This window comes from Pantherophis guttatus, chromosome 1 (genome assembly GCF_059756535.1).
Source record: "Pantherophis guttatus breed Tessera chromosome 1, ASM5975653v1, whole genome shotgun sequence".
Taxonomy (NCBI): domain Eukaryota; kingdom Metazoa; phylum Chordata; class Lepidosauria; order Squamata; family Colubridae; genus Pantherophis; species Pantherophis guttatus.
The window spans coordinates 212,443,666-212,458,132 of NC_142063.1; the positions used below are offsets into that span (position 1 = coordinate 212,443,666).

Below are 14,467 nucleotides of genomic sequence, written 5' to 3' on the forward strand. Positions count from 1 at the left end.
ATGATGATGAAGGTAAAATTTACTTCAAGCTCAGCCTGGTTCCTGATTATTTCTTGGATAGTTCCATGTAGTTTTCTTTGCAACTTTATGGATATGCTTTGACACTGCTTTCTTCAGGCTATGTTTTGATTTCCCAGTCTAAGCTAGAACCCTGGGATTTCCTGGTAGTCTCTCCTCTAGATATTAACCAGACTAAACCTACCTAGCATTTGAGAACAACCAACAACCAAGGTTAGCTTGGTGCTACCACTTGCTGAATTAATGGGAAAATCTCATTTTAATTGTGCTTGACTTCTATATGATTTCCATGTAGTTTTCTTACCACCAGTGTGGGAAAGGTTTGATAGTACCATGTTCTGGAATATTTTTCAGCTTTTTACCTTTGTCTGCAACTTTGGCATTCCTTGATTCTCTCATCTGAATAGTAACAAGGTCTAACTGTGTCAAACGTTTAAGGCTACAGGAATATTGAGAGTCTGCTAAAGTGGATAAATCAGTAGTGTTAGTATGGTCAGATTAGAATAAAAATAGAATCAAGATGTCCTAAAAAACCTGTTGCTTCTGTTTCCTCTTGTTAAAAGTTTTAAAAAACTTAGGCTGCAATGTGTTCACCTGCTGTGGTTAAGTCAGTATCCATTAATAGAAGAATATGCCAATAGGAATTAGCCACATGCTTTGTGCTCTTGTTTTTAGGTGCAGAATGTCTCATTGCCTCATGAGAAAGAAGGGTTTCTAGAACAAACAGAATAATGAGTTGGAACGGACCTTGGAAGTCTTCTAGTCCAGGGGTGGGCAAATATGGCCCCTTTATGACCTGTGGACTTCAACTCCCAGACTTCCTGAGCCAGCTTGGCTGTCTCAGGAATTTTGGGAGTTGAAGTCCACAGGTTGTAAAAGGGCCACATTTGCCTATCCTTGGTCAAGTAGAAAATGCTCAAGTAGAAAATCCTATACCATTTCAGACAAATTGTTGTTCAATTTCTTCTTAAAAACCTCCAGTGTCGGAGCACCCACAACTTCTGGAGGCAAGTTGTTCCGCTAATGAATTATTCTAACTGTCAGGAAATTTCTCCTTAGTTCTATCTCCCTGATTAGTTTCTATCTATTGCTTCTTGTCCTGCCTTCTGGTGCTTTGGAAAATAGGTTGATCCTCTCTTCTTTGTGGCAGCCCCTTAGATATTGAAACGCTGACATCATGTCACCCCTAGTCCTTCTTTTCATTAAACTAGATATATCCAATTCCTCCAACCATTCTTCATATGTTTTAATCTCCAGTCCCCATATCATTTTTGTTGCTCTCTCTTCATTCTTTCTAGAATCTCAACATCTTTTTACCTGTACATTTTGGTGACCAATTTTGGATACAATATTCCAAGGTGGTCTTACCAAGGCATTATAAAGTGGTATTAACACTTCATATGATCTTGATTCTACCCCTCTGTTAATGCAGCCTTGGACTGGTTTTTTTTTTCCCCCAACCACACTGCTGGCTTATATTTAAGTGATTGTCTACTAGGATTCCAAGACCCTGTTGCTTACTACTATTCAGCCAGGTGCCACCTATTCTATACCTGCATTTGTTTTTTCTTGCCTAAATGTAGAATCTTGCTTTTCTTACCATTGGGTTCCATTTTGTTAGATAGGGCCCAGTGTTTATGTCTGTCAAGATCCTTCTGTATCTTGAGCCTATCTTCTGGAGTGTTAGCTATTCCTGCCAGCTTGATGTTGTCTGCAAATTTCATGAGTTCCCCTTCTATCCCCTCGTCTAAATAATTGACGAAAATATTGAAGAATACTGGGCATAAGACAGAGCCTTGATGTACCCCACTACATACTTCCCTCCATGTAGAAGCCGTTTTGTTAAGGACTACACGTTGAGTACGATTGGTCAGACACTTACGAATCCATCTGGTGATGATGCTGTCTAACCCATAGTTTTCTATCTTATCAAGTACTAGGTCCGTGATGGCGAACCTATGGCACGTGTGCCACAGGTGGCATGCGGAGCCGTATCTGTGGCACACGGAGCCGTATCCGTGAGCGTTGCCCTAGCTCGGCTCCAGCACACATGTGTGCGCCGGCCACTTGATTTTCGGCCCTTCCGGGCCCAACGGAAGTCAGGAAATGGTCTGTCTCCAGGGGTGGGGAAGGCAGTTTTCGCCCTCCCCAGGCTCCAAGAAGCCTCTGGAGCCTGGCGAGGGTGAAAAATGGGCCTTCCGGGCCCACTGGAAGTTGGGAAATGGCCATTTCTGGCCTCCAGAGGGCCTCTGGAGGGGTGGGGAAACCATTTTCGCCCTCCTCAGGCTCCAAGAAAGCCTCTGGAGCCTGGGGAGGGTGAAAAACGGGCCTACTGGGCCCACCATGCCATCACATGCCAAAAGCGGGGGGAGCACAGGGGGGGTAATGTGTTCATGTGCGGGGGCAGGGTGCATTGAATTATGGGTGTGGGCACGCAGGCGCACAAACCCCCTGCGCTCCTCCCATTTTTGGCATGCAACGGCAAAAAGGTTAGCCATCACTGTATTAGGTTATGGTTTACTTTATCAAATGCCATACTGAAATCCAAGTAAATTATATCCATAGTGTTCCTTCAGTTCACCGATTTTGTCACTGTCAAATAATGCAGTAAGATTTATCTGGCGTGATCTGTTTTTGACAAACACATGTTGGCTTATGACGTTGTTTGCCTCTACATGTTTGCAGATTTTTTGCTTGATTATCTTTTCCAGAATCTTCCTAGGTATTGATGTCAGGTTGATAGGTCTATATTTTCTGGATCCATTTTTTCCCCTTTTTTGAAGATGGGAACTACATCAGCCCTTTTCCTGTTATCTGGTAGTTAGTTCCTCAGTGCTTCCAGATATTCAAAAGATATGGATCAGTGGTTCTGAGATCACATCTGCTAGTTCCTTCAGAATTTTGGGGTATAATCCATCTGGTCTTGATTTGAATTCATTTAGAGTGATAGGCATTATTTTACCATTTTCTTGTTTATTTTGGCTTGCATTCCTAAATAAAATAAATAAAAATAAATAAAGTGCCTTTTTTGCTACCATCACTCCTCGCCTGGCCTGAGAAGGGAAGGGTGGGAGATGGAGATTTTTTTCATATTCCAGAGCGGGAGTGAAGCTTCATCTGTTGCTGCATCTTGTGAGCGTTTCTTCCAGCCCTTGTTGGTGTTCCGCACACCTCAGTCTCCTGGGGAGACGTGCAACTTCCTCTTAGCCCTGAGACACTGGCCTGGCCCAGCCATTTCTCTCCACCGCTGCTGTTGGCGCCTCCATAGCCTGCCTGCTGCTCTCACAGCACAGTTAAATTTAGCGCGCTTCACAATGGGGGAGACGGCATTCCATTCTTCTCCTGGAGCCCATTACAACATAGAGCATCGGCTGCAGCCAGGTCAGGCAAGTGTATCGGGGTGGAGAGCAGGTTGTGCATCTCCCCGAGGGACCGAGATGCATCCAGCACCAACAAAGGCCAAAGAAGCACCCGTGAGACCCAGAGAGAGCCGGAGAATCAAGATGAGAGAGAGAGAGACAGACAGACAGACAGACAGACAGACAGAGGGGGGAGAGAGAGAGAGACAGACAGGAAGAGAGATGAGAGAGAAAGAGATGAGAGACAGACAGAGAGGGGGGAGAAAGAGAGGGGGAGAGATGAGAGAGACTGAGAGAGAGATGAGAGAGAGATAGAGGTGGGTGAGAGAGAGAAAGAAGGAGAGAGATGAGAGAGAGATAGACAGAGAAAGGGGAGAGACAAAGAGAGGGAGAGAGATGAGAGAGAGACAAAGAGAGGGGGGGAGAAATGAGAGATCCCTGTGTTTTGTTTTCTGTGGGAAAGAGGTCCAAATGGCTCTTTGAGTGTTTAAGGTTGCATAAACAGATGGCCAAACTAAGTGCCTAAAGGACCCCATCCCGTCACTGGGAGTCCAAGTGCTTCAACAAGCAGCGCGCTGGATTCATATTAGTAGTCCGCAGGATTTAAAATTTTTAATTTGTCCCTGAAGTCCCTGAAGTTCGAAAGGTTGGTGACCCCTGTTCTATCTACTTGATTAGTACATTTAGCCTGAAGTCTGAAAATAAGCAATAATGTTTATATTAGTTTACAACAGTTTACAATATAATGTTCCATGTGATCCAGATTTTGCAGAGATCTATACTTGAATTTCAATGCAAGAACACTTTTTTTCCAAACGTTCAAATGAATGAATGTATGGAGGGCAGGAATGGAAAGGGCTGAATACCGTATCTTGTCCCCATTCGCTTCCTGGTCCAAAGCTACCCAAGATTTTGGAGGCCAACTTCAGAAGTGTATTCAGAATGCTATCATATTTTGTTTTATTTTCAAGGAAAAAGTATGAATTAGTCCAGCACTGGATTTTTCTCTCTGTTCTCCAGGTGGTTTGTGTCAGACTCCCTTTGCTACCAGATAACTGAGTGACCTTGCTTAATATCAGCTGATTAAGCAAAGTGCTATTCACATTCCATAGCATCCACATGGCAAGCATGGACAAACAGCCGTGATGAGTGAAACAGTTGTTGGCTTAAGCCTCACAATGCTTTTGCCATTCTTTCCAGCAAGACCCACTGCCAGAATTAAAGAAATAGGAGTTGCTACCAGAGTGAGACTGGCCTGGGGATGCCGCATGGGTATTCTTTATGAATTTCTGCTAAAAACAAAGTTGCTGTGTGAAGCCTGCATATTGTGCAATTAGTTGTATGCAGAAAACTTGTATGTTTGGTCTCAAAGAAAGCCTTTGTCCCAAATACAGCCTAGAATTAAGGCAGTCACAGGCATGGCTGCATTTTTCAACTTTAGAATAAGAACAGTTTATTCAGTTGCATAAAGATATTTGCCATTTGTAACCCAATAATTTGCCATAGAAAGCAAGAATAAAGATACCTTTTTAAAGTTTTATTTTCTGCCTGTCTACGTCATAATAGGAGAATGAAAACTGCTCTTTCCCCAAGTTTTTCAGTTACTCAGTTCTATTCATACATGAAACACAATTTATTTTGTATTATCTAAGGGCACTTAAGGTTAAAAACAAACCTTATAGGTGCAGTTGCTCTGGAAGTGAAATATCTCTAAAGGTAACAAAATCTAAAATACCATATTTGGAATAAGGGTAGTCAAGATTCCTTCCTTCCTCCCTTCCTCCCTCCCCCCCTTTCTTTTCCTACCCCTCCTTCTTTAGTGGTAGAATTAGGAAAAGTTTTACCACTTGAACATAATGAAGATATAATCAGATGAAAGTTGGAATTCAATTACTTTGCATTGCACCAGAAGATAATTATATTGCTGAACCAAGAATATGATTTGATAATGACCTGTCCTAATTGACCTGTCTTCTTCAATAAAATAGAACTTAAAGCAAACTAATACTCTATTTATTGACTCCTATGGAAACAAAAGCTTATTAATAACTATTCACATGGCAATCCAAGCCTCCTCTTTTTTTAAAAAAAATATCACTGGTGAGAAAATCTACTTTAATTTGCTTTGTTAGCAATGTGCTATTAGTAACTTAATTAAAAGAATTAATTTGGTATTTATGTTTAAAGGTAATCTTTGTGTAAGCACTGTTGGAATCAAACCCTGAAAGTCTATTTTAAAGCAAAAATAAACTAAGACAGTTTTAGCAGTGTGATTTACAGAGTGGTAGATGGCTGACATTTGATCCTCCCATAGTTTGTGCAATGGGCAAATGCAAAATATTCTCAGACTTCCTTTGTGAAGTAACAGAAGTAATGACAATTAGTACTTCTATCATCTAGCAATGATTTCCATGGTTGGCTCTTTTAAAAAATGGTGTTCTGATTGCAAAAATCATGCAGAAATTATCTGTGATTGATTCATGTGACTTTGCACTACCAAATATTTTTTAATGTGCAGAAAACATTTTCTTGACATAGCTCTTGAACTTTTAAGTAATTAATTAATACTCCTTTTAAGTTAGATACAGGGCATTGATTCTTTACCATGATATATTATGCTTATTTCATTCCGAGTTGGATAAGAAGAATATTGACTTTAAATTTATGTGTAAACTGTTGGAGTACTTCCAGTTGTGATGTGAGAAAGTCTGAGAAAACCAGAAAGCCTTATTTGTTCATTCTGCTTCAGGATGTGACTTTTTTTAGTTTTCTCCCTTCTGCTTGTTCCTGAGTCTTATGGCAGGAAAACACAAAAATAAACCACTTGTAGTTTGCTTTCCCCTTGAAAACAGCTCTCCCAGAACTTAAGTCAACCAAATATTGGTAGTTGATTACTGAAAGTTTATAGCAGTTCAAACAAAGGTGATATCAGTTTGGGGATTTTAAAGTATGCAATTAATTAGCAAGTAGTATCAAAGTACTTAAAAACATTTTAAACTTTAGATTTGAAGCTTAAGAAAGTAGATTTTCAGTTAAATGTATTTGTCCCATTTTCTCCCGCTCTCCCCCAATTCAACCATAATACCTGATAAACAGCCAAATTCCAAATCTTTGGCATATAATTCAACATTATTTTAACACATTTCACATTGAAAGGTTTTCTCATAATTTGCTTATGTACATTAATATACTAGCTTTGCATGTACTAAATGATCCCATGCCCACATGATATGGCTCAATTTTTATACTTCCAATAAAAAAATCTGATATCCATTCTTTCAGATACATTATTTGGAGAGTCTAACACACCTTAAATACATCTTTTGATCTAAAGGGCAATAAAATATTATGAAATTGTGATAATATTGGTACTCTCAAAGTGAAACTATTAGCATTTAGTTGCGATAAATAAACTGGAAGGTTAAAATTAAGATACAGTACTTATTAGGCTGTAGAATTGGAAAAGTATTTTGTTATTAATAACAATAACAAAAATCCAGAGTTTGGTGCAGCTTTGCTGAGTGGATACCAGAGAAAGGCAAACCATTTGAAAAACAAGGCACATTTTATGTTACCTCTTTTCAATTTGAGCATGTCAAATAAATGCTGTAGTATGTTGCAATTGACTTATCTGCAAACTGACTACATTGCATATAGCACTTAAGGCTATTGGCAATACCTTCTGTGAATGGTTTCATCATAGGGGATTGGAATGCTAAAGTAGGAAATCGAGAAGCTGTGAGAGTTTGACCATAGAGAAGACTGAGGGCCAAAGCATTAATGTTTTTTAATTGTGGTGTTGGAAAAGACTCTTGAGAGTCCTTTGGACTGCAAGGAGATCAAATCAGTCAATCCTAAAAGAAATAAACCCTGACTGTTCTTTGGAAGGACAGATACTGAAGCTTGAAGCTCAAATACTTAATGGCCACCTAATGAGAAGAGAAGACTCATTGGAAAACACCCTGGGAAAGATTGAAGACAAAAGGGGAAGGGGATAGCAGAGGATGAGATGGTTAGACAATGTTATTGAAGCAATGAACATTTTGGGCAAGCTGTGGGAGACAGTGGAGGATGGGGGTGGGGGCTGGCATGCTGTGGTGCATAGGGTCGCAAAAAGTTGGACACATCTTAGCAATTGAACAACAAAACTGTGAATGTCTATGGAGATTCTCAATCGTCCAATTCATGGTTGATCCAAAGGTGCTTTTTTTCAAGAGGCAACTGGACTTTATTGTTTTTTCTTTGAAGACGTTTTGCTTCTCATCCAAGAAGCTTTTTCAGCTCTGACTGGATGGTGAGGAATGGAAGGACCTATACTCCTTGCTGTTTAGCTGGTCATTTGCATTCTTTTAGCGAGTCATTGAGGCCACCTAGAGGTTTTTCTCTGTCGTCAAGGTCACCTGAGTGGTACAAATGGATGTGGAGCTATGGCAAGATGTCCATGGCGAGTTGGCTGTGGCGAGTTGTCCCGTCCTGTTTTTATCTTATCCCTCTCAGCACAAAAAAATGGTGGCTCTGGCCTTTGTGATGACTTTTTTCAACCATCCTTCCTCTTTGAGCTCTTTAAAAGATGTAGCTTATGGCTACAAAAAAGATTGCTAAATCCTGTGATTGTGTGCCCAAAAAAAAGGTGGTGTAGTACTTTAGGCAGCAGATTAGAAACTGGGAGACCATGACTTCTAATCCTACTTTAGGTGAAAAGCCATCTGGGTGAGCTTGGGCCTATCTTCTCTCTCAGCCCTAGGAAGCAAGGGCAAACACTTCAGAAATGGTTGCCAAGAAAACTTTAGGAACTAGCTAAGCAGTCTCCCGAAGTCAACACTGACTGAAAGGCACTATCTCGCTTTCAGTGTGCATGTGTGCATCTATGTGTGTAATCAAGAAATGTACTATAATCACAATTTCATAAGTTATATCCTTGAGATAAATGAAAACAACGAGGCTTAATTGTTAGAATTAGGTATAGGTTTTTGGAGACTTGCTGTGATATAAATAGTTCATCTTTCCAGCCACAAATATTTCTGTTTAAGAAGAAAGGAGTCATTTGCTCTAAAAATGATCAGCTTGTGTTAAAAGTATTGGAATGACAAACTTCCTTTCTGGAATTGGGACTGTGAGTTAACTTTGGTATCTAATGCAAAAAATATTTTCCATTACATCTATTAATGAAGACTAAGAACTTCAACTGTATTTCCCACTATATAGAATTGGGGGTGGGATGCTGGGGGTGGGCATAGGAATGTCTACAATTTTATGAGTTTGAAAAACATGGGTTATTTAATGGTATTTAGCTCTTTGTTTAAGGCAGATTCCATTCCTGAAAGTTTTTAGGTATTTAAAACTTTAGACAGAAGGAAATTGAATCAAGATATTTTTAAAGTGTTCTGTTAGGGATCAGATTACTGATAAAAGCTACATTTTATCCCAAGAATAGAGTATGCAGACTTCAGAACAAGTTCTTCTTTTGGATTGTTGTTCTAATTGCTTGAGAAATTTGGAAAATGTGTTAGAGATGAACAGCTAAATGCCTTACTAAGTAAAGTCCTAAAGCTCTTCTGATATCACCATCAAACAATATTTTAATTTAAGTTCCTTTCCAGAACATTTAAAGCAGGAATCCACATTTAATTATCAATAATCATTCCATTTCTTTTATCACCATCCAAATATATAATAAATTACTTATTTATTGAAATTACTGTTCTATTATGTAGAAGATGATATTTTAAACAATCTTTTTATGATTATACTTTATGATTTGTACAGATGGGTGAGGTGTGAATACATAAAAGTAATATTACAGTACTGTATTTGTTGTGCAAATAAAACATGAACAAATGAAAACAATAGCTGCCACGTAGCCTTTTCCCACGGAAGATCTTCAGTTGAGAAATACTTTCAGAGATTAGTTGCAGGAAAGTCAAGAGATCTCTTCTACACACACACACACACACACACACACACACACACACACACACACAAAAATCCACTTTAAACAAACTGGCTATATTTTGAAAGAAAATCCATATATTCAGTGCCAGGTTTTCTTGTGAAATCCTGCATACGTTAAACTTGAAATGCAAATCCAGAGACATTTAAACATTTTTTTAAAAATATTTGGGAATGCTGCATGAGAATCTCTTCTGGGTCTTGCAGTTTAAGTTATCCCTAAGCAAACAGAGGTTTGTATCTCAGGATTTTCCTATAATGAAGTAGAGAGCACATCTGTTTACACAAAGTCATCTTTGTGACTACATGCCACCTGCAGACAAGTAGCAGACGGCCTCTGAACCGGAGAAGAAGACATCATATGCTAATGGTGGGCTTCCTAAAGACATATTCTACTGCTACTTCCAATGTCCAATAACTCTTGAGTGGTGGGGCATTTTTTTTTTTTTGGTGATATAGGAGGAGGCTGTAGTGAAGAGGTGAGTACAAGAAAACTCATTCAGTAGGTATTCTCTTCTTAGGATGCAAGCAATTGGAAATGTATGAAGAACTACTGTAACATTAGTTGTGTGAACCCTGCTATTTTAGAGTTGTATTCCTGTCTTTTAGAAACAGATTGGGTATCTATTGGGGGGTGGGGTGGGAATGTCCCTATTGTTCTCTGAAGTTTCCTATGCCAGTAGATTAAGTTTTATGGTGCTGAGGTAATGGGCCTTTAACAGGACTAGGCAACAGAGTTGTACCTGCTTAGAATTTGGATAGGAGACCACTAAGAAATCCCACAATTGTAGACTAGCAGAATAGCAGAAAAAACATGACAATTGCATGGGCATATTGATGAAGTCGCCAAGAATAAGCACAATTCAAAGGTGACTTTTCCTTTTCAGTAATTCAAATCATCTAGTATGAGTTTATCAAAATTAATGAATCATGGCTTCACTTCACTTTACTGATTTATGTAAATATAGATCTTTTTAAATAATTTTTTGTTCATAAAATCATCTAATCATAAAATGTATTATCCCTTTGTAGTAGGAATATTTATAAAATCAAAATAATTTATTCTTTTCTATGTTAGTGAATAATTCTGTTCTAAAGGTACAAGGGGAGCTGCAAATTCTGAAGGCATGAAAGTCCCAAGTCTCCTCTTAAGGATTTAGCTAGCTAGGCAGTATAAAGTTTTCAGTGCACAAGCTCACAAACAACCTGAATAAATTAAAACAGCTTAAAAATCAGCAAAGTAACCCCTATGGTAAATTGATAATTATAGTTATCTTACACATTTTGATGACTGAAGATAGGTGAAGTAGATGTTTTTGAAACAAAATGTTCTGAGTTTTGGATGATAAAAATCAAATTCTTGTATCATGACTCTGTGATTGAAATAGATATGTGCTTTCAAAGAAGGATTCAGGTTATAAGTTCAGGTTATGAGTCAGTTTAATTACTTATTTCTAGAAATCCTATTTAAGGATCAGGAGGAGGATTTCTACTAAGGTTATATGATTTAAAATAGTTGATTACAAATGTATTTTGGATTAAATATATGCTGCCAAAATAAGATGTGACTTTTTAATCACTAAGATATGCTGCAGAATACTTGTGCTTATATTTTTAGCAAATGATGAGTACGCTAATTTTATATATAGTAGTAGTAAACTCAGCTTTAAATCTGCAAGGATAGATGTATTCTTTCCTGACTGCCAGTTGCTAAAACCATTTTTCCCAGTTCAGGATGGTTGAATGTATGTGAAACTGATATTTCCACAGGTTTTAAATGAACTGCTGTAGGGTTCTGATTTATAATTCTAAACAATTATGTCTCAGTTTGTCACTTTCATTAAAAGTAATAGGAAAGGTGGTAGGAAAGGTGGTATATAAGAAATATTAGCAGGAGGAATTTTATTTTATTTTCTGCTACTGCCAGATGAAATTGTAAAGTGATAGTAAATGCATGTGGTCCTCAACTTACAACAGTTCATTTAGTGATTGTTTGAAGTTACAACGGCACTGAAAGAAAGTGATATATGACAATTTTTCACACTTAACAATCGTTGCAGCATCCCCATGGTCACGTGATCAAACTTTGGATGTTTGGCAACTGGTTCAGTTTTATGATGGTTGCATAGTCCTGGGGTCATGTGATAACTTTTGTAACCTTCTAATAAAAAAAGTGTATACTGTGTAACATTGTCCCTAAATAAACTTTTGTGTTTAAAAATTACAGTAATGAAAGGCCACAAAGTTATGAAACAGCATTTCTTCTAAGATGAAATAAACACTGGGTACAAATCAATGGGCTAAAATTCTGTTCTTTCCTGATGTCCTCCTGGTATTATGGAAATGGAAATATGCTTCAATTGATTTTAAAAACCTTGACACTAGATTTAAAACTTAAGTACAACTAATGGTGTTTCCAGAAAAAGGAGGAACATGGATTAATTTCTCAGAAAACATCTTCCCAGGGCACTTGGGTATTGCTTCCAAAGCCATTGCATTTCTTGCTGAATTTTGGAGGCATCACTGAAAATGTTCCCATAGGTTGGGCAGGGAGGACCTGTCCTTGGCCAGACTTGTCCTGCGCAGCCAAAGGTCAAGAAAGGTATTTTGGAGGCAAGTGTGAACAGCCTCTATTTGATAAGTTGCAGCTGTAAATAGAATTGTGCTTGTGCAAGGAAGCCTTGTCACATTTGGAGAGGAAGAGTTTTTTCATTCTTGCTCGTGGGTGCTTCTTCCTTTATGCCCCATCCGTCTTCATTTTCTCACCATTGCCACCAATTGTTCTACCCAGCACATACTCTTCCATCTGCTGTCCCGCATAACTCCCTTGTCACACTTATCCCAGCTTTGTGGCAGAGTGAAACAGATATAAAGATTTTCCCTTTTTCTTCTGAAAGGAAGAGAGAAGCTTCACCATGATTGCCCCATGTGCAGTCTACATGAGAAGAGAGGGTGGCTAATGAGAGAAAGAGAGAGAGAGAGAGCTCTTTTGGAATTTGGGTTCATTGATTGCCAGGATATACTATTTACCTTATAATCTTGATTCCTACTGACTCTCCTGTCAGAATCATAGAAGACTCAGTATGGTTTCTTGCAGATTCATGCTAAGTAGAGTCAGATTTGCACCCCACATCATGTCTATAACTTGAGTTGTTGACATCTTGATTTTCCATTACAGGAATCCAGAGATATATCAGCAGATTATTGTTGGCGTTGTTTTGCAGTTCTGTTTTGGAAAAGAGCAAGATAGTATGTTTGTATAGGACACATTGTGGATTTCTCTTGCTTGCTTAATGTATTTAGAATTTTCCCGGATATATGCTATTTAGAATAGAAGCTTGCAAAAAAGAACAAGAGATACCATGGATTGCACGTTTACAACTTTCAGTGCCATGACAGTCAGAACTAATGAATAAGACTTTGTAAGAAATCTGTGATAGATTTTGTATATATCCCTAAAGAGAGAATTCTGAATCTTGGCACGGTAAGCAGACAATTACAACATGTTCTACCTTTGATGAATATAACTACTTTTTAGGCATAAATTATTTATTTCCCATATTTTACTGAAGAAGAGTGAATACAGATCTGCAAGACCATCCTTAATAAGTAAGATGTGGCTTCTTGAGAAATGTAGTAAATGGAAGAAAAATATTTCATCTTTCAAAACAAAATATAATTCTCCATACATCTATTTTTTTAAGCGCAAGATCTCAAACTTCAGGTAATTAGGGCAATTCTTTTGGAATTATTTCTCTTTTTATTTTACAATAAACGGTTTGAAATATTAAAAACAGTCAGAGAATCTGTAAATAGTTACTTGCTTCTTGGAACAAATTACATTAGCTAATTAAGTCTTTGTGACTACTGCAGCATAGACAGAAAATATGTCATACGCTTCTTAACTGAAGTGAAACGAAAAAAGACAGCAGATGGACTGTGGGATGTGAGAAATGAAGACACTTAAAATCTCAAGAATTATTTCTACTTACATATATAGTTACATTAAAATTATCACTGGTATTTTATTATAGAGTTAATAAGCTTGTTATCCAGTATTTCTCAACAAATGGATACATTTGTTAAAATGTTTTCTGTACTTGGCAATTAGTTTTACAGAAAGAAAATTATGAAGAATGATTTGACTTCTTACTGCCTTGAAGATAACAGTGTCCTGATTAGCAATTTGAGAACGAACATAGCTCTGAACAATTTCCATCAGCCCCCCCACCCACAGTTATTGGTTAAGAGATTTATGGAACTCATGGTTGGAATGTAGGTTGAGTCAGTTGCCTATAAGAATAGAAGTATGTTGAGATTCTACTTTTATGTAATTCTGCAACAGATGGGACTTTTGCCAGCCAACTATGGATTACATTCTTGCAAAATTGTCTGGTTTATTCAATTCGGAGGTGAGATAGACCCCATCCCTGCTTGCCTTCTGGAAAGCCCTTAACATGCATTTTTTCCCATCAATTCTGAGAATCCCAGCAAAGTGGTGGTATAATTGTTTTCTCACTAATTGGGTTTTTTAATGTTTCATCTCTTATTTAGTTATGTTTGAGTATTTTAGAGTTTTTAATATTTGTATGTATGGTTCCTCTCATCCCGTCCCCAGATTCACAGATGGGAGGCTAAATAAGTATATATTCAACATACATTTAAATATTAAATACACTATGTGAAGTATTTTCCAGTTTTAGGCTGCAGCTTTCAAGAAGTTCATATCCTAATTTAATATTTTTTATATATTACTAGCATGGAAGTTGAAACAGATATCCTTCATACTAGGGGGTGTGCTTGGGTCTGTGTATATGTCTCTCTATCTCAGGATAAGATAAGGTTAATTAGGCAACAAATCAAAATTATAGATGGCCCTGAATCTACTAAGATGGCAAGTAGCTTAACTCTTATCATTTTTAAAATCTGAACTTGAAATGCCTGACAGTCTTTCCACCATAAACTTTCAGTTAATTTATTACTGGTTTAGTCATTTCCAAAATTTACATTGAGCCGGAGAGAAGGATGGTTGCAGATTTTTGTTCCTTGTGAACATTCTAATGACCTGGAGATTTTTCTGGAAACATTTAATATTTAGGGTAGGCCCTCCCTTGGGGCTGTTAAATTGCAGCAAATATTTT

At 37.8% G+C, this 14,467-nt stretch overlaps 1 protein-coding gene across 7 annotated transcripts in view; it reads left to right on the forward strand.

The window, feature by feature from the left end:
• Positions 1-14,467, forward strand: part of ROCK2 (Rho associated coiled-coil containing protein kinase 2) — a 94,669-nt gene that overhangs the window by 10,454 nt on the left and 69,748 nt on the right. Inside the window, exon 1 of one of the 7 annotated variants that reach the window (XM_087882392.1) lies at positions 9,261-9,805. The exons of the other annotated variants lie outside the window; for them this stretch is intronic. The gene's annotated coding sequence lies outside the window, so the exon portion shown is untranslated. Of the gene's footprint in view, positions 1-9,260; positions 9,806-14,467 lie in introns of those variants that run through there. 7 annotated transcript variants of the gene reach the window in all.